The sequence below is a fragment of the Pelmatolapia mariae genome, linkage group LG2 (assembly GCF_036321145.2).
Source record: "Pelmatolapia mariae isolate MD_Pm_ZW linkage group LG2, Pm_UMD_F_2, whole genome shotgun sequence".
NCBI lineage: Eukaryota > Metazoa > Chordata > Actinopteri > Cichliformes > Cichlidae > Pelmatolapia > Pelmatolapia mariae.
The window spans coordinates 18238401-18255096 of record NC_086228.1 but is presented as its reverse complement, the minus strand read 5'-3'; positions in this window follow the sequence as shown (position 1 = coordinate 18255096).

Genomic DNA, 16696 nt, shown 5'->3' with positions numbered 1-16696 from the left:
TACTGCTATGGTAGCCAACATTTCAAATGCAGGTTTGACAAGTTTGCGAGTGTACACTTTATCCAAAACTCATGTTTACCACCGGGTGACTGTAGCTCAGGAGGTAGAGCAGGTCACCTGCTGAAGGTAAGATTAGTGGTTCGATCCCTGGACCCTTTAGTCTGCATGTCAAGAGTGTGAATTTGTATGAATGTAGTTAGGAAGCACTCAGTTTAGAGAAAGTGTGTGTGATTGGGTGAATGTGGCATGTTGTATAGAGCACTTTGAATAATACGGGAGAATAGAAAAGTGCTGTCTGAACAGAGTTCATCATCTTACTTTTGCACTATTATTATCCGGCACAGGTTGTTATTACATGGCTTGATTAAGGTACACATTAGGCTTGATTAAGGTACACATTAGGCTGACATCTGGGGCCAGAGCTGAAACTGTTCTGGGCCAGCACAGGACCACCAGTGTGTCTGCAACTGGCGTTGTGCTGGCCCATGTGTGGGCCACCTCTGGCAAACCAGATCTGGGCCACCAAAGGGCCGTCATTCTTTGCGGTATGTGGTCCATGTGTAAGCACATTGTGTGGGCCAGATGGGGGCCATACCAATTTTGCTATGTGGGACAGACATAAAATTTCTAAGGTTCACCCAAATCCACCATAGGTCCGAAGCACCATACGGGTTTAGTCATTACGCTGTACTTGTATATCTCTTTCCATCATCATAGTTGTCTTAGTCAACCTGAACACAACCACAGTATGAAGCCCTGTATCCTGTGAGATCTGAAAAAAAATATATATTTCACAAAAACTGTGAGATAACAAATATATAATATTTTTGTTTCTGCTGAAATATATGTGACGGTGTTATTAGATGAAAATAATAACAGTAGTGTTACAATGTATGCATGTATGTTTAAAATAACTTACCTTGTGATTTAGTTGATTACTAGTGGTCATGGTATAATTAGATTGCACTGCTACAGCACCTGAATTAATGGAACCTAAAATAACAATAAGATTTACTGAAATTCAGAATATACTGCAAATTAAGTATAGATAAGTATAAAGGAAAACTGATTACCATTTGAAAAATTATATGCCTTTTTGTTGATCATATAGCTCAGTAAGGCTATAACCATCAAACTTATTGCCAAAACAGCACACAAAAGAAACACAACTGTGTTGACCACCTGAGAATCACCAAATGACCAAATGTTGTCTGAAAAACAAAAGGATCAAACAGGAAAGGGTAATTGCTATGAAGTGTGCCTCCTGAAAACTAGAAATACTCTGAAGATCTGAACATGTATATATGGCAAAAAAGCTGTTACCTTCAATATTCAATTTTGCTCCATTACCAAAAATGATATGTCCACATGTTGCCACAGCACAATAGTAGTTTCCAGAATCAGAAGAGCTGATATTGTTCTTTGAGAAGTTGTAGACACATTTTCGAGGTGAATGAACATCAGATGGCCTCTCACATTCATCACCACTGTTTCTATTAACATAAATCACACTGGGATATGTTTCATTCATTCCTGCTCTGAACCAGTACACATCCTCTGAACATGTATTCTTCTGCAGGTCAGAGAGGACTGAACACTGTAGAGTTACTGAGTCTCCTGGATATATGGGAGCTGATGGTAACTCTTGAATGACAATGGGGATGTCATTTTCTGGTCCTGGAAAATTAAAAAAAAAGTATGTACAGTTCATTTAAAACCACTGCAAGAATTGTTATTTTTCACAGTCATGAATTAAGCTAAACTTATGCCACCAACTGTCCCTCAAACTTATGTATGATTCTTAAAAAATGCATTTTACCACCCATCATGAAAACAAGAAAACAGAAAAATTCATCAGTCAGCCACAAACTTGTTTAAAGGCAAAAGTTAACTTATCTTTTGATTATTATGAATTCATGTTGTTATACACTCATTTAAGCTGACACACTTGACTTAATCAAGCATAATGTTCAACACCTAAAACATTTTTTTTAATTATTTCTGTTCAGGAATGCAAGTAAATAAGATTGGCCATCTTAATCAAAATATAGTAAAGTATTTTACTATTTTTTTCAGCTTTTTTGTAAAACAGTACATTTAAGAATTCATGTATAATATTGATATTTTATTGATATTTTATTATAAGCATATGCATCAATACGGAGAATATTGTGTCATTTACCTTTGACTCTTAGGAAAGTAATATTCCACTTTGTTGTTTTGAGTTCAATCACTTCTTTACAGTAATAGAAGGCAGTGTCATTGAGCTGTGTTTGAATTATATGGAGAACAAATGTTCCTGTTTCCTGCTTTGTTGTAATACGAGGAGTTTTGTTAACAGTGCCATGATCAAAAGTGTAGGTCGCCCCTAAGACTTCAGGCAGATTTCCAGCAACAATTCGGATCCAAAAAAGTAATCCTGACAAGTTAGACCGGCGACTACATGTCAGAGTCACATCTTCTCCAAGATGAACATTTTTTGTTACAAAGCTTTGGTCATCCATGCATCCTGAAAAATAAAGACAATCCTTTACATTTATCCTAGCGTAAAAAGGTAACAATTACTGAAACACAGTGAAAACTGAACACATATGCATACTTACGCCCAGTTGTGAGTAAAAGAGCTATGCACAATATGATCAACATTTTCTTCTTCAGACCTCAGTTAAAATTAGATTTCACTGCATGACGATTAATCTTAATGTGGCTCTATCAAATGGGAGGGGACAATGAGATGGGAGGTAACCATTTTAAAACAATCTGATTGGTCTGTAATAATGTTAGACGTAAAGTTAAATGTTAAGTTAAAATTATCTCATTGTCTCCAATGAACATACATGACACTAGCAGTCATCACAAGAGTCACAACTAAAATTCTAGAATAGATTTCCTGTTCAGAATTTCCAGCCATGTTATAAAGAGAAAAGTTCCAAGACATCAGTTTTTGCTTAGATGCTCTATTGGGCCAGAAAAAGGTTACCAGAAAAAGGCAATTATGGAAAACTGCATCTAAGATTTTACATTATAATTCATGATATAATTTTTGATCATTGATAAATGACGTATTTGAGAGTAAACACAACATGACCAACACACCAAAACACAAAATATGGTTGACAAAACAGGTTCTGTGACAATCATATGTCCAGAGTAAAAATAGTATTTTGTGATTGTGCCGCAATATTGTTTCAGTCAAATTCTCCAAACTGCAAAAAGCCTAGAGAAAATACTATTAGTGATATATTAGTGTGATACATCAAAAAACAATGTTGTTCCACTTATTTTGGGCTAAACCAAACGCGTGAGGATTTATATGAAGTCAGACCTTTCTCTTTCTAAATTATTGTCATGTTTTGCTGTGCGGCAGGCAGGATGTAGGACCCAAATGCAGGATTTGGAGACTGAATGATAAACTAAAGGTGGCAGCTTTATTGCCGAGGAAAAACTTTTACATGAAATACAAGAAAGGTAAATTAGAAACGCAAACAGAAAAATCAAACTAGGAAACTAGAAAACAAAACCTGAGAGAGCCTGAACATTACCATAAACACAGAGGAAAAACACACCATGGTGAGGGTACGACACCACAATGAGCAGGGGAACACTGAGGACTAAAATACACCAGTAGGATAACGAGAGGATGGGGAACAGATGGAAATACAGCTGGGACTAATCAGACAAAACGAGACACGGGAAAAGCAAAACTCAAAACACTGAACACAGGACAGGATCTATCAAAATAAAACAGGAAACACACAACAGGCACAGAGGCACGGACTTGATGCTGAACAGAGGGAACATGGCTGTGTCCCAATTCAGGGTATGCACGCTTGAAGTACGCATTTCAAGTGCGAATACGTCACCGCCACGCGACGACGGCTGTCCCAATTCAAAGTGTACTTCAAATGCGTACTCCAAATGCGCCGTCGATTTCCCCAAATATCAAGCGTGGTCCGGTGCACGCTTCGTGGTCCCGTATATCCCACAATTCATAGCGCGGCGGTGGGTGTGGATAATTTTGCCGCAAAATACGGCAGACGGCAGAAGGGAGCGGCCGAAGAATGAACTGGCAAAAGTAAGTACTGAATATGATGTCACTTATTTATGTGCGAATGTTTAATAATGAAGAACATTAAAACATTACTGTTGGCCACATGTCGGCAAAGTTATGTGACACTAGTGATGTTTGCACTTTCAGCGTTAACTTGGTTTTAAAGCCTTTACTTCTAAACATATATATATATATAGTCGACCTTAATCGTACAGAGAATGTGATGATTTCATGGATAATTAAAGTCAGTCATATATCCACAAACACAACAAGCTGAAAGTCAGTGATGCTGCTCGGTTTGCAGTCCTGAATATCACGGCACAAGCAGGATTCACTGCACTGTTAATGTTAGCTATGTTATATTGCTGCCTCTGTTCGGTGGTGTCGAGCCAAACGGACTTTAACGTGTGTTTGAACGAGCTGACGGTTCACTCGTTAAGCTGAAAGAAAGATGCTTTAATCACAGGAGTCACACATGTGTCCACTGTACCATCTGGGAACTCTTCTTGTTTAGCACTCGTAATAACACAAACACTAAATCCTCCTTCTCTTGTGCTGTTTTGTAGCAGTGTATACACCTGAGACTGTCACCTGTCTGTCTGTCCTGCACTCTCTCTCTCTTTCTTTCTCTCTGATTGTGGAATAAAAGTATGAACATGTATTTATAAGTTACACTTGTGTTTGAATCCTGCAGCTTATCACACATTTGATTTCCATGTGTGACAACTGCAAGTGTCCAGAGTGAGGACAGACTGAGGGACCCACTGCTGCACATCATCTGTGAGGCTTTGCACCCCTGATGATCCACCAGGACAAACTCGGCAGTGTGTGAGGAAGAGGAGGAGGAAGAGCCAGCAGCAGCTGACAGATGGAGAGAATAGACAGACTGTTCCCTTTTTGTGAAGGACTTCTATGAAAGTTTAAAATAACGAATTGTCTGTCCTGAATCAGTCTTATTAGGTAATGTTCAAATAATTTTATCATTCCAGTGTTTTCAGTGTGGGAGAAAGTACTCAGGGCCTTCAGGTTACACACTATGAAAGGCAGCAACAAGTTTAATATTCAGAAACCTAAAGTATGTATCAGCAGCAGAATGGAGCTAAAAATAAATGTTTGTTTCAGTTCTATGAAGCTTTGAGTATTTTGGATTAGTAGTACTGCTGTGTTTGTTGCATCATATTGCTGTAATTGTTTATATGCTTTATATATTCTGAGGTAAATTGATCTATAGTGTTACATCATATTCTATAAGGATGTTATGTGTTTGTATACTTTCTGCCCAGTTTGACCCATTTAGCAGAAGTCAGCCTGTTTAAGGCTCTGATATCTATTCTGTATGACTTAAAGCAGTTATGACATGGTCTGATTTTCTCACCCAATAAAGGAATATTTAATATATCAGTCTACTCTTCATTCTATCAGAAACAGTTTTCACAGCTCGTACATTTTCCTTTTTACACATATATGTAAGCATTGAGCCAAATGTAATAATGCCAACATATTAGACCAACAATATTTGTCTCTTATGTATAATACATCTATATATACACTGTCAAAGGTACTTGTCTTTGAGTGAAGATTTAAGGTGATAGGACATATAAATAACTGCAACTTAAATCTTTGACCCAGAGTTCAAGCTCACTGCTGTAATATATCCTGTAATAAATAAATATATATATATATATATATATACCATAATAATCTGACAATACATATAATATTGGCCATATTATATTTACATTACCACAGTGAGATGATTTTAGTCTCATGAACAACATTAGCTGATTGTTATTTACTAACTAATCTTGAAATGACTGTTCAGTACAGAAATGAAGCCCAACTATCATGTTTTACAGTCCCGTGGTCTCAGCCTCAGATACTCAACTAATCAAAGTGATATCATGACAAAAATGAAGGACCAACAAAACATTTTTCTCCTTCATTTCTGTCACACACTGCTGTATGACACGTTTCTCGCGGTTAGTATCATGGTTGCTAGGCAACCTGAACAGCGCGACGAAGGCTAGATCGTCCCATTTCACAAGCCTCTCACTTCCGCACTTCCCGTACTTATAGGTCGTGTCCAAATTCATGGGCTGCCTCCTCCTGAGGCCGCATTTGTAGACCGATTATGTCACAGCGACGCGCCGAAGGCTGTCCAAATTCATAGGCTGCTCCGAATGCAGCCGACAAATGGGTCCTCATTTTCTCCGAATTTGAGGATGGGTCTGATGTATCCTTCTTTGCCCACCATATCCCAGAATTCATAGCGCGGCCCAGCCAAACTCTAGTTTCCGGTAATGGCGGCCGGTACTACGTTTTAAAATCACTCTTATTAATTTTTCTGGGTCACAAAATAAACTTTTAACATATTTTCAGGCGAGAAAGTAGCTGTGTAAACATCAAATATCTGCTCGGTTTATCAAGATATCGCATATTTGGAAAAGTGCTTCGACGTTTTCGGAGACGTCTGTTACCCACTAGCTCGATAGCGAGCCGGGAGCTCGACGGTCACTGAAGCCGCCGAGAACGGCACAACTCCCGGCACATCATTTTCAGATCACCGCGGACTTTCGCTACTCGGGTTAAACATAGTATATAAGTACCTGAGACAACCTAAAAATGCTATTGTTGGGCTTTTTCAGTGTTTTGTTTGTTCGTGAGTAAATCGGTTTGGCTGAGATTAAAGTTATTAGATTAGATAAAATAAAACTTTATTAATCCCCCGAGTGGGTTCCTCCTTGGTTTTTATACAGCTGACTAAACGTCAAACAGAAAACTGATTAAACAGAAGTGTGAGATGGTCGAGAATTTACGCCAGTGTACTGTTATATTTTACATAGCAAGGAGCAGACGGCCGAGTTTATTAAACTCCACCGAGACAGCGGTGACGTTAATCAGAAGGCTAGACCGTCCAATTTCACTGCCGTTTACTTCCGGCCTACCCGACCGTCTGAGGACCCGGCCCACTTAGATTGCGAAGGCCCGGTCCTCAGGAGGATGCAGCCCATGAATTTGGACACGACTATAGTACGCACCGTCTGTAGTACGCGTAGTGTGCGTACTTCAAGCATGCATACCCTGAATTGGGACACAGCCCACGAAGCACAGGGACAGGAGTGACATGAGACATGGCTGACTGGGGAACAAGAAAATAAACATAAAGACAGAACTTAACCTACACAAAACACGAGGAGCACAGGAACAAAACCCAAGAACTAGAAATCAAGAAATACAAGAGAACTTAGGAAGCTAGAAATACAAAACAGAAACCCAAAAACACTAACGGTGATAAACAATGGTGAAGTCAAAAACTAATAATGACACAAAAGACTGGGTCACTGACACAGGACCGTGACAGTTATCATTTAGCAATAAACTGTTTGCATTATTATCCTTTGCTGTACCACACTCTTTGGGATTATCATAAATTAATTTTTACTTCCAGTGATGGATGGAGGAAATTTTTACTGCAGACAAAGACATTTTAAACAGCTTATTTTCTAACCAGACATAGCAGTGGTGGACAAGTAGAGAAAGAAGGCCATAGTGATAGATGTAGTTGTTCCAACCGATAGCAATATCAGGAAGAAGGATGGTTGAGATATACCAAAAAGACTGAGAGAGGAGCCAGAGCAAATGTGGAGAGTGAAGGCAACGGTTGTCCCCATGGTAATCGAAGCACCCAAGTTAGTGATCCCCAAAGTGGGAGAGTGGCTGTGACAGATCCCAGGAACGACATCCAAGATCTCTGTCCAGAGAAGTGAAGTCCTAGGTGCATCATATTGTAACTATACATTAATATTCAGAAAATCCCAACAATCAGACAACCCAGACTCTATATAGTTTGATGCCTGGTGCACCCCTAAATTTTATGCAGTGTTGTGTCAAAGTCCACATTAGGACATTGGAGGGCTAGCTGTTTGCATCCCATTGGCTCCTTGCAGGGCTGGACTGGGACAAAAAATTGACCAGGGCATTTTGACTAGAGACCGGCCCACCAGGTATTAAAGCCATAAAGCCTTTGAATGAAAACAAACGCTGTTGTGACAGTGATGTACACTGTCTTGTTGGTATATGTATGATTTCTATACATTTTACGTCAGATAAAAACTTTGGTTGTAAGATTCAGATAATTATTTATTCAAAGTTAGACAAATGAGAATAAGAAAGAAAAGTATTTCTTTGTCCCCCCCTTTCCCTGTTAATGCCCTACCTGGCCCCCTGGCAAAACTTTGCTAGACCCGCCCCTGCACAGTTACTAGTTGTCAGCTACAAAGGATGCTGGTGTTATTTGTCTCTCAGAAACAGTTCATAACTTCCCTTCAACTAATTCATGTCACCTAAAAGGTAAACCTGTTTCTCCATCACCTGTTCAGCTCTGATGATTCAGTAAGGACATCTCCTGGTTTCATCTTCATGTTTCCCTCTCACCACATATCCAAACCGATATGATGACCAGCAGCTTTACGGCTGTGGCTCCAGCAAACATCAGCTGATATTAGAAATTAATATTAAATAAATTTCCTCTTTCTGGCGCAAAGTGGGCGATAAATAAACAAGAGAGACGGGACTTGCGTCAGAAAAGCCGATCAGCTGATCATTGATCAGTTTCCTGACTGAAGTAGAAACAGGAGAGGGAGGGGGAGAGAATGAGAGAAGAAGAGGCAGTTGTGCAGCGTAAAGACAGAATAACTCCAGCTTTGTGTTTTTTTTCTAATTTAGCTGAAGTACGGGACAAACTGTGTTCCTTTTCAGCTCAATACGAAACGCGTAATATTTTCTCGGAATACGAGATGATTCCGTTTTTTACGGGACGGTTGGCAACTCTACTAACTAACCTTTTATTGTTTATACCGTTACAAAAACAAGAAAAAACAAAACAAAAAACATCGGCCCATAAAAACGGGCAAATGCCCGGTATGCCCGATGGCCAGTCCAGCTATGGCTCCTTATATTTTTTTTTAATTTGGTGATTTATTTATTTTTGAAATCACTTTTTAACTTTTGTTTTCAGGCCTGGTAAGGTTTAGGAGATTAAAAAGATTTTGTTTTAGGTTAAAACATGGCCCTTCTTCCCAGTACTCCTCTTTGTTGACATATGATAAAAGATAAAAGTGAAAGATCAGTCGCAATAATCCCATAACGCTGTGTCAGGATACGTTAGATTACAGTCACAATTTAGCAGCTTTAATGCAACACACCATACAGCTTTATTGTTTATTAGGTTATGAATCTACTTTTATTAAGCACCAAAGTGCAGAGCAAATATTTATTCAAAGTTTACAATGTCTCTGTCAAAGTGCACAGGTAAGCCTTGTTCACATTTAATAGCAATTTTTCTGGTGTAAGAGTTCCCACGGTACTCACAGTGGCCTGGCCTTCCCCCTTTTAGTTTACAGACAACAATGTCAAAAGGTTTTGTGCTTTTGGTCATCTCACCATATGGCTCTCCTGCACGGTCACAAATGGGTTTCACTAGACCCGTGGTAGCTCTGATAAAGGTATTGGTCTCCTTACACTCATTGTTCATGGTTTTAATGCCTCTACTAGCTATCACGCTGGTACACCTGTCAACACTCATCCGCTGAAAAATATGCTGATTTATAAACTTCTGGTAACGGTGCGAGATGTCAACATTCTGACAGAGCACAGTGGCAGAAAGCAGCAGCACAAATGCAAACTGGGTCCTCATGGCTCCCTGCTGAAGAAAATGTGAAAAAAAATATTTTAGACAATCTGTCGCATCTGAGATGAGGACTGAGTAAATGCAAATATTTCCTCAATTTAGTTGTAAATTGACTGGCTATTGTTCATATTTTTGTTATTTTATTAAAATGTACAGTGCTCATATTAAACCATATCAACAAATAAACCTCTTGGAGATTTTAGCTATCATAGACTCTATATATACTCCCTAGGGAAAAGTACAATTTTAAATAAAGTCATATTTAACTTGTGTTGCATAATGGCAGAGCAAAATTAAATAGAAAAAAATGAAGAAACAAACCTTCCGAGTTTTAATCAGAAACTTTGTCTGGTCTCTCAGTTCTCCCTTTCCGTTGTGAAGCTTGTGAAGCTTAAATGGAAAACAATAAAAAATAGATGTAAAAATGTTACAATATCAATACCACATTACAGAATATAACTTACCCGTAACAAGAGCACAGTGGCAGTGATCAGTGTCAAGTCTCTTCCCTGCTGAATCATTTATAGAACTCATTTTGAATACATGGGGAGGGAATTCTAGATAAAATAGTTCAGTTGGTCAAAGGGAAAAGAAGATAACGATGTACTTTTTTTTCACTTTTTTGGGGTGTTCTACAATTACACCAAGCCCCCTCAAGACTGGTACTTACAATATAAGTTTCTCCTGATTTCAGTCACCAGATAAAAAGGCAGTACTAATCAACTTTTATTATATATCAGACTATTGTTTTCAAAGAATAAAATTAGATAAAAATTAAAGTGTGAATGAAAGAAGAATGGAGGATGAAGGGTGTGTAGTCAGGTACTATTAAACAGTACAGCCAAACATAAGTCATGTTCAGATGTGTATTTTAATTTCAAATGGTTGAGCAAATTTGGTTTCTTATGCAATTAAACATACATTTGAAAGGACATTATTAGACAATAACAAAGCATTTAAATGTATTTAATATATTTTACCTGAAAGAAAACGTGTAAGAAAAACATTTTGAGCATCGGTTACTTCCCAAAATATCAGTCAGGCCGTTTCTGTGGGATGGAATCTGATATACTTAACGTAAAAGAACAAAGCACAAATTGACAACATTTACAATAATTTTAATAAAGCCATTAAAAACCAACATGGCCTGACCACAAAAACATCTGTGGGGAAGAACAAACATACACCTCCTTCTGCTTATATAAAGGTTTGCAATGTTTGGTGTTAAGGGTTATATTAACAGGAAAGAAGGTCGTAGGTACATTAGAACTGATCCAAATATTTGCTGATCATAGTTCAGTTTCAGTTTGAGTAAATGATAAAATGTTTAAACTCCCAGTGGACTGTAAACATTTCTGACCTAAATCAAGAATAACAGCTTACGCAGTACTGTACTTTATGCTGAGTATTTCTGACAGCAAACGTTCTCCACTCCATTTTAGTACATTTTCCACATGTATATCTATTAACAGTGGTTCATTCAAATTTGTTTAAGTACAGGTTGTGAATGAAGGGAAGAAGAAAAAATACCTCCAAGAAGCAGGTTATGAGCACAATAATAACAACATCTTGGTGCTATTTATTTATGTTTACGTTGATTTCCATGCTCCACTTCTTTATAGATTCAGATTCAAGCTTCAAAGGAGAGGGCTTTTAGATTCCCTGTGTCTTTAGGTCCCCTAAGAAACAGGAAGTAAGTTTATGCTGATTAGAAAATGTATACAGTAAGAACAAATGTATCACTATTGTGTAACATGATCGTGTTAGCATGCTGACTAAGTTTCACACATCTGCGGTCTAGTCAGTACATAATGGAGCACCCAGTGCCCACACATGCACACACACAAAAGTTATGTGCAAATAATTAAAACAATCTATAAAGAGTAGGTCTCTTTAAAAGTATACATAACCATGGCTGTTTTCTTCAAGGTGTTTTTGAACTAAGGAAACAGTATTTGTTATTGCCCAGACTATGACAACACACACACACACACACACGCGCACACACACGCACGCACGCACGCGCACACACACACACACACACACACACACACACACACACACACACAGACTGCTAAAGCCCTCACACAGGTCCCTACTTGTGTCTTGTGTGAATCCCCCTCCCTCTCTCAAGACGTAACACCCTCTGAAGATAAGCAACACCTCAACAGAGACTCATTTTGACTGCATGAAAATAAGGTTGTAAGAATGATGGAAAGATTAACAGTTGTCTATATTATTTTTTATTTCTTTCACCTTATTTGGCCAGTTTGCTGATGTTGTTTGCCATTCTTTTTACAGCAAACAATATCCATGATATGTGGGACCCTCAGCTTTGACTTTAGTGGCACTATTAATCTCATTGTTTATTAATTCTAAACCAAATTGATTTTTATGCTATTATATAACTACTTAGATGTCATGCTTATTAAAAATATAAATAATGGTTAAAATGGATATCCTCTCATTCCACTTTTTGCACATATGCATTCCACATGTCTGATGATGCTTCTACCACCAGAGGGCACCCTAATACTTTTTATATCACATATAAACTCGTTTCATTCATTTTACAGTCATTTTTCACCACCTCTACTCTTTAACTGACATTACTCTTAAAATATGAGGTCACAAATTTTTGATTGTTAACTTAAGACACAAAAGCAACCACAGGTGTGGCCAGCACTGCAGCTGCATGTGACTTCATTATTTCCAAGTTACTGTCCAAATCAAGACATGCATAACATTCAAAATAGTTTACTTTTAATGTTTTCTAAACAATTAATTTGTATGCTCATTATACATGTTTGTATTTGCAAAGATCACCAAAAAGTGACAGTAAAATCGGTTTGTGGCTATGTTAACAGCAAGTATCACAGAATAAGTTCTAATCCATTTGATACAGAGGCAAAAAATAGACCATGCTAGAATCATTTGTTTGATGTATTTGTGAGACTCTGGAGTTTCTTGAAGACCGCTGAGAGTTAGCTTCATGAATCACAATTTCTAACCACCTGACCCACAATCTCAAGTAGAGAACATAAAGTACATCATCTTCTTTGCGCTTTTGAAACTTGAGCATTCTCTGGTACAGGTCACAGTTGTTCTGAGTAATTACACTCAGTGTTTGCTCGGAAGCTGAGGAATGGTCAACCACAACTTTGTTTACTAGGTTAGCTGCACACTCTGGCTTTCTGTTTCCTGTGCTGTTGTGCACTTTTACACAGTGCTTTGAGGCTACTCTTTTCTGAAGAATAGAAACAGATCGCTGTTGCTTTATAAAAAAAAATAAAAAGATTGATGCTGACAGTATATGGATAGACAATATTATGGCTTACATATTTAAAATCCCTGAGCTTTTAATGATAACGCAGATTCATTTTTTTAATCATTAATATAATGGGTATTAATAATAAATTGGTTATGTAATAGAGCATATAATACATTGTTTAGATTTTCTTTCTATGAGATTTTATAAACCAAATATAAGCTGTGTAGGAGGTTATTTACCAAGTCGGTTTTTGCACGTATAAGCTGGTCATTCATTTCTAACATGGATCAGTGTCTGTTTCATAGCACCTAGGATAGATTTCTTCATATTTGATTTGCATTTGATGTATGGGTTTCTTGTAGGTTTACAGATGGATTTCATGGTGTCACTGACGGTAAGGATGACGAATTATTTCCCGTGCACGTCTTTTTCCTGAATTGATTACCATTAATAATGGTTTAGGTACAGTTGCCATTGTGCTTAGAGGAAGTGTCTTGCTGATGTTGGTAATCCAAGCATCACCTAGACCACCAGGAAGTCAAAATTTTGCTTTGACATCTTAATGTAAACACTTACTAAACCCTATAATCTAGATTTTTACTCTTAAATAATTTCCTATGTTCAGTTATACATAGGAAATGATTTAGGCTCAAAGGACAGTTATGCAGATGAGAAAATGAGACAGGAAAGAAGAGAGAGAAAGGGAGAGAGAGAGGATGACGATATGGACATATTCTTATGTAGCACTTTTCTGCTGGAGCACTCCAAGAGCTTTATTAAACATGCCTCTTTCAAGGACTTTTTTCTATACTTAAGCACTTTGTATCTAACAAGGGACCTCAGGTTGCATTTTACCTTGTTGCATATGGTTACCTGCTCAAGCTGTAAGCTAAACATGTGACCCTAAATCACATTTTTTCAAATAGTAAAACTAACAGATAAAATTACTTTAAGGTTTAACAATGTTAACCAAGACTAGAGGCTAGCGCTAACACAGACATGTAGCACAAACATGTTGAAGCGAAGTGTTCACCAACAGCAAGGTGCATGCATGCAGTGAAAGCTGAAAGACAAAAACACAAGCTCAAAAACGGAAACCACAAAAAAGACTGGTGTGAATTCTTTACTTGAGATGTACTTGAGTCAACTCTTCTCTTCTTTTGTTTTCCTCTTGTTTGACTTGTGTTTTTCTGTATTTTCCTGCTCTGTCTTATTCCTTTTAGTTGTACAGCACGTTGGTTAATGCTTGTTATTTCAAAATGTGAATAAATTTACTTGACATGATTTCCTAGGTAACTCCATTCTAAGTCATTATTTTATTTATATAGCATCAAATTACTGCAATAGTCACTTCAAGGTGCTTTATAGTGTAAGGTAAAGACCCTACTATACTTCAGAGAAAGCCACAACAATCAGACAACCCACTATGAGCAAGCACTCGGTGACAGTGGGAAGGAAAAACTCACTTTTAACAGGAAGAAACGTCCAGCAGAACCAGCTGACGTGACCAGTTGGTGAAGGGAGGGAAAGAGGACAAATGCTTCGGCTGGTCAGACAAAAACGAGCAAAAAACATTACCTTGCATTTTTTAAAATATATTTTTACCTTTTGCATTTAGTGCTCTGAAAAATCTATATGAAACTTATATAATGTATTACCACATAATACACTTTTTTTCTCACACTGCACAGAAACATCAAACAGCCACCAAGTGAAGCTCACACTGAAGCAAATTCCTGAATTAACAACACTTCTACCCTTCAAACAGATGAGCTAAAACAAAGGAGGACACCAGGTGTCTGTCCTGTCAGCTAAGAACAGGAAACGGATCCAGTAATTTGCACGAGCTAAACAAAACTTGACAATAGAAGTTTAGGCACTGCCTGGTCTGCTGCTGTGACATTTGGATTGTAAGGTTACATCCATGTACGTAATTTGCATTGCAATAGCAAATTAGCCTGATTTTGGTGTAATGGTGTGGGCAACATTGTGTACCAAGAAGTACACAAGCTACTGAGCACACAAAGTGTTGAAAACATGACTTCACTGTGCTCGAATGGCATCCAAATTCTCCAAATCTAAATCCAGCACAGTACCTTTGTGATATTGTGGAATACGAAATGTGAAACATCAATGTACAGCCAAGAAATCTGGAGCAACTGTGTGAGCACACAATCGTGGAATGTCCCAAACTATGAGTTTTGTTTGCTCTCAGACTGTGCTGCTGCGGGTTGGCTTGTGGTCCCACCTCTACCTCTCTTATAATAGCATCAAAAACATGTGAAAATCACACCTAAAATAAAGAGCTGGTCAACTGATCCAGGACAAACTCATTTTAGTTTATTTTCTTTGCTTGACTTGTGTTAAGCACTGTCTAAATGTATAAATTTAGTTGACACTCTTAGGGAAACATAAAATATAACTGTTCAGTAGGCTCTAATCACTGAATTATCAACATGCAATGTCCTCTCTGTCTGTACAATGCTGCCATCTTCTGGTGAGAAACATTCTGGTCAATTAACATTAGTCAGGATGTTTTGACTTTCTCAGCTGCCTGCTTGCTAATTAGTATAAAGGGATGGATTCCATGCAAACCAGATAACATTAGGGAATTGTTAAGGCTCTCTTATAACATACAATGTGATCTGTAAAAAATAGCAAAACACTCTGTGGATTTCATGTTATCAGAGTTAAACACTTTTATATTTCTCTGAAAGTAAGACATTTCTCAGTGTCTAAAATGAAAGGTTTTTACCTGCAGACCTGTCCTTTTGGACCAGTTCAAAGATAAGTATTCTTCTGGATTGATGTTAATAGTATGCACTAAAAACATTTAACACATTTTTTTTGTGAGTTTCTGAGTTTAAGACCGCTAAAGCATATCTCTGTGCAGATGCATGTTGCACCTTTTGCAACCACTAAGGACAACTGTCACATACTCCTACCTTTAGTGTATAACAAATACCCAGTTTTCTATGTAACCATCTTATCTCCAATCAGGTAGGGTGAGGTGTTCATTTACAACCTAAACCTATTAGAAATACTTAGAATCATAAAATGAAACAAACGCTAAATGTAATTTTATTCAAATAAAATGAATGGCACATGTCCTTTTTTTCATGTACTTTTAGAATTCAGAAGTTACAATTCAAATCAATATCAAGCAACCAACACCTTTGAAAAATGTGAACTTTAAATACAAATGGAGTAGCATTTTCGAGGAGAGGCAATCAGTCTTAACTGCAGCAGTCAACTGTCCATCAGCATCAACACACCATCAGAAAGCAACAACCCAAGGGTAATGGCAGACCAGCCCAGGAGCAGCAATATGTTTAATGCCATAACTGGTGAGCTATAAGTGAGGAGGAGCCATCATGGAAGGCTGGCGGATAGAGGAAGTTGTTGACATTCAGAAATCCTACCAATGGCTGGACAAAACTGGACTGAAAGAAAGCACAGAGGCACAAATTATGGAAGAAACTCAGTGCAAGATCCATAGAGGCAGGGGTCTATCTCACCAGGTAAGACCCCAGGTGCAGGCCCTGTAAAGATAGCCCCTCAGACAATCCAGCACATAACAGCAGGGTGCACGACGCTAGCAGGCAGGGCATACATGTAACACCATAAAAAAGTGGTATGTATAGTATACAGGAAGATCTGTGCCAAGTATGGCATGGAAGTCCCG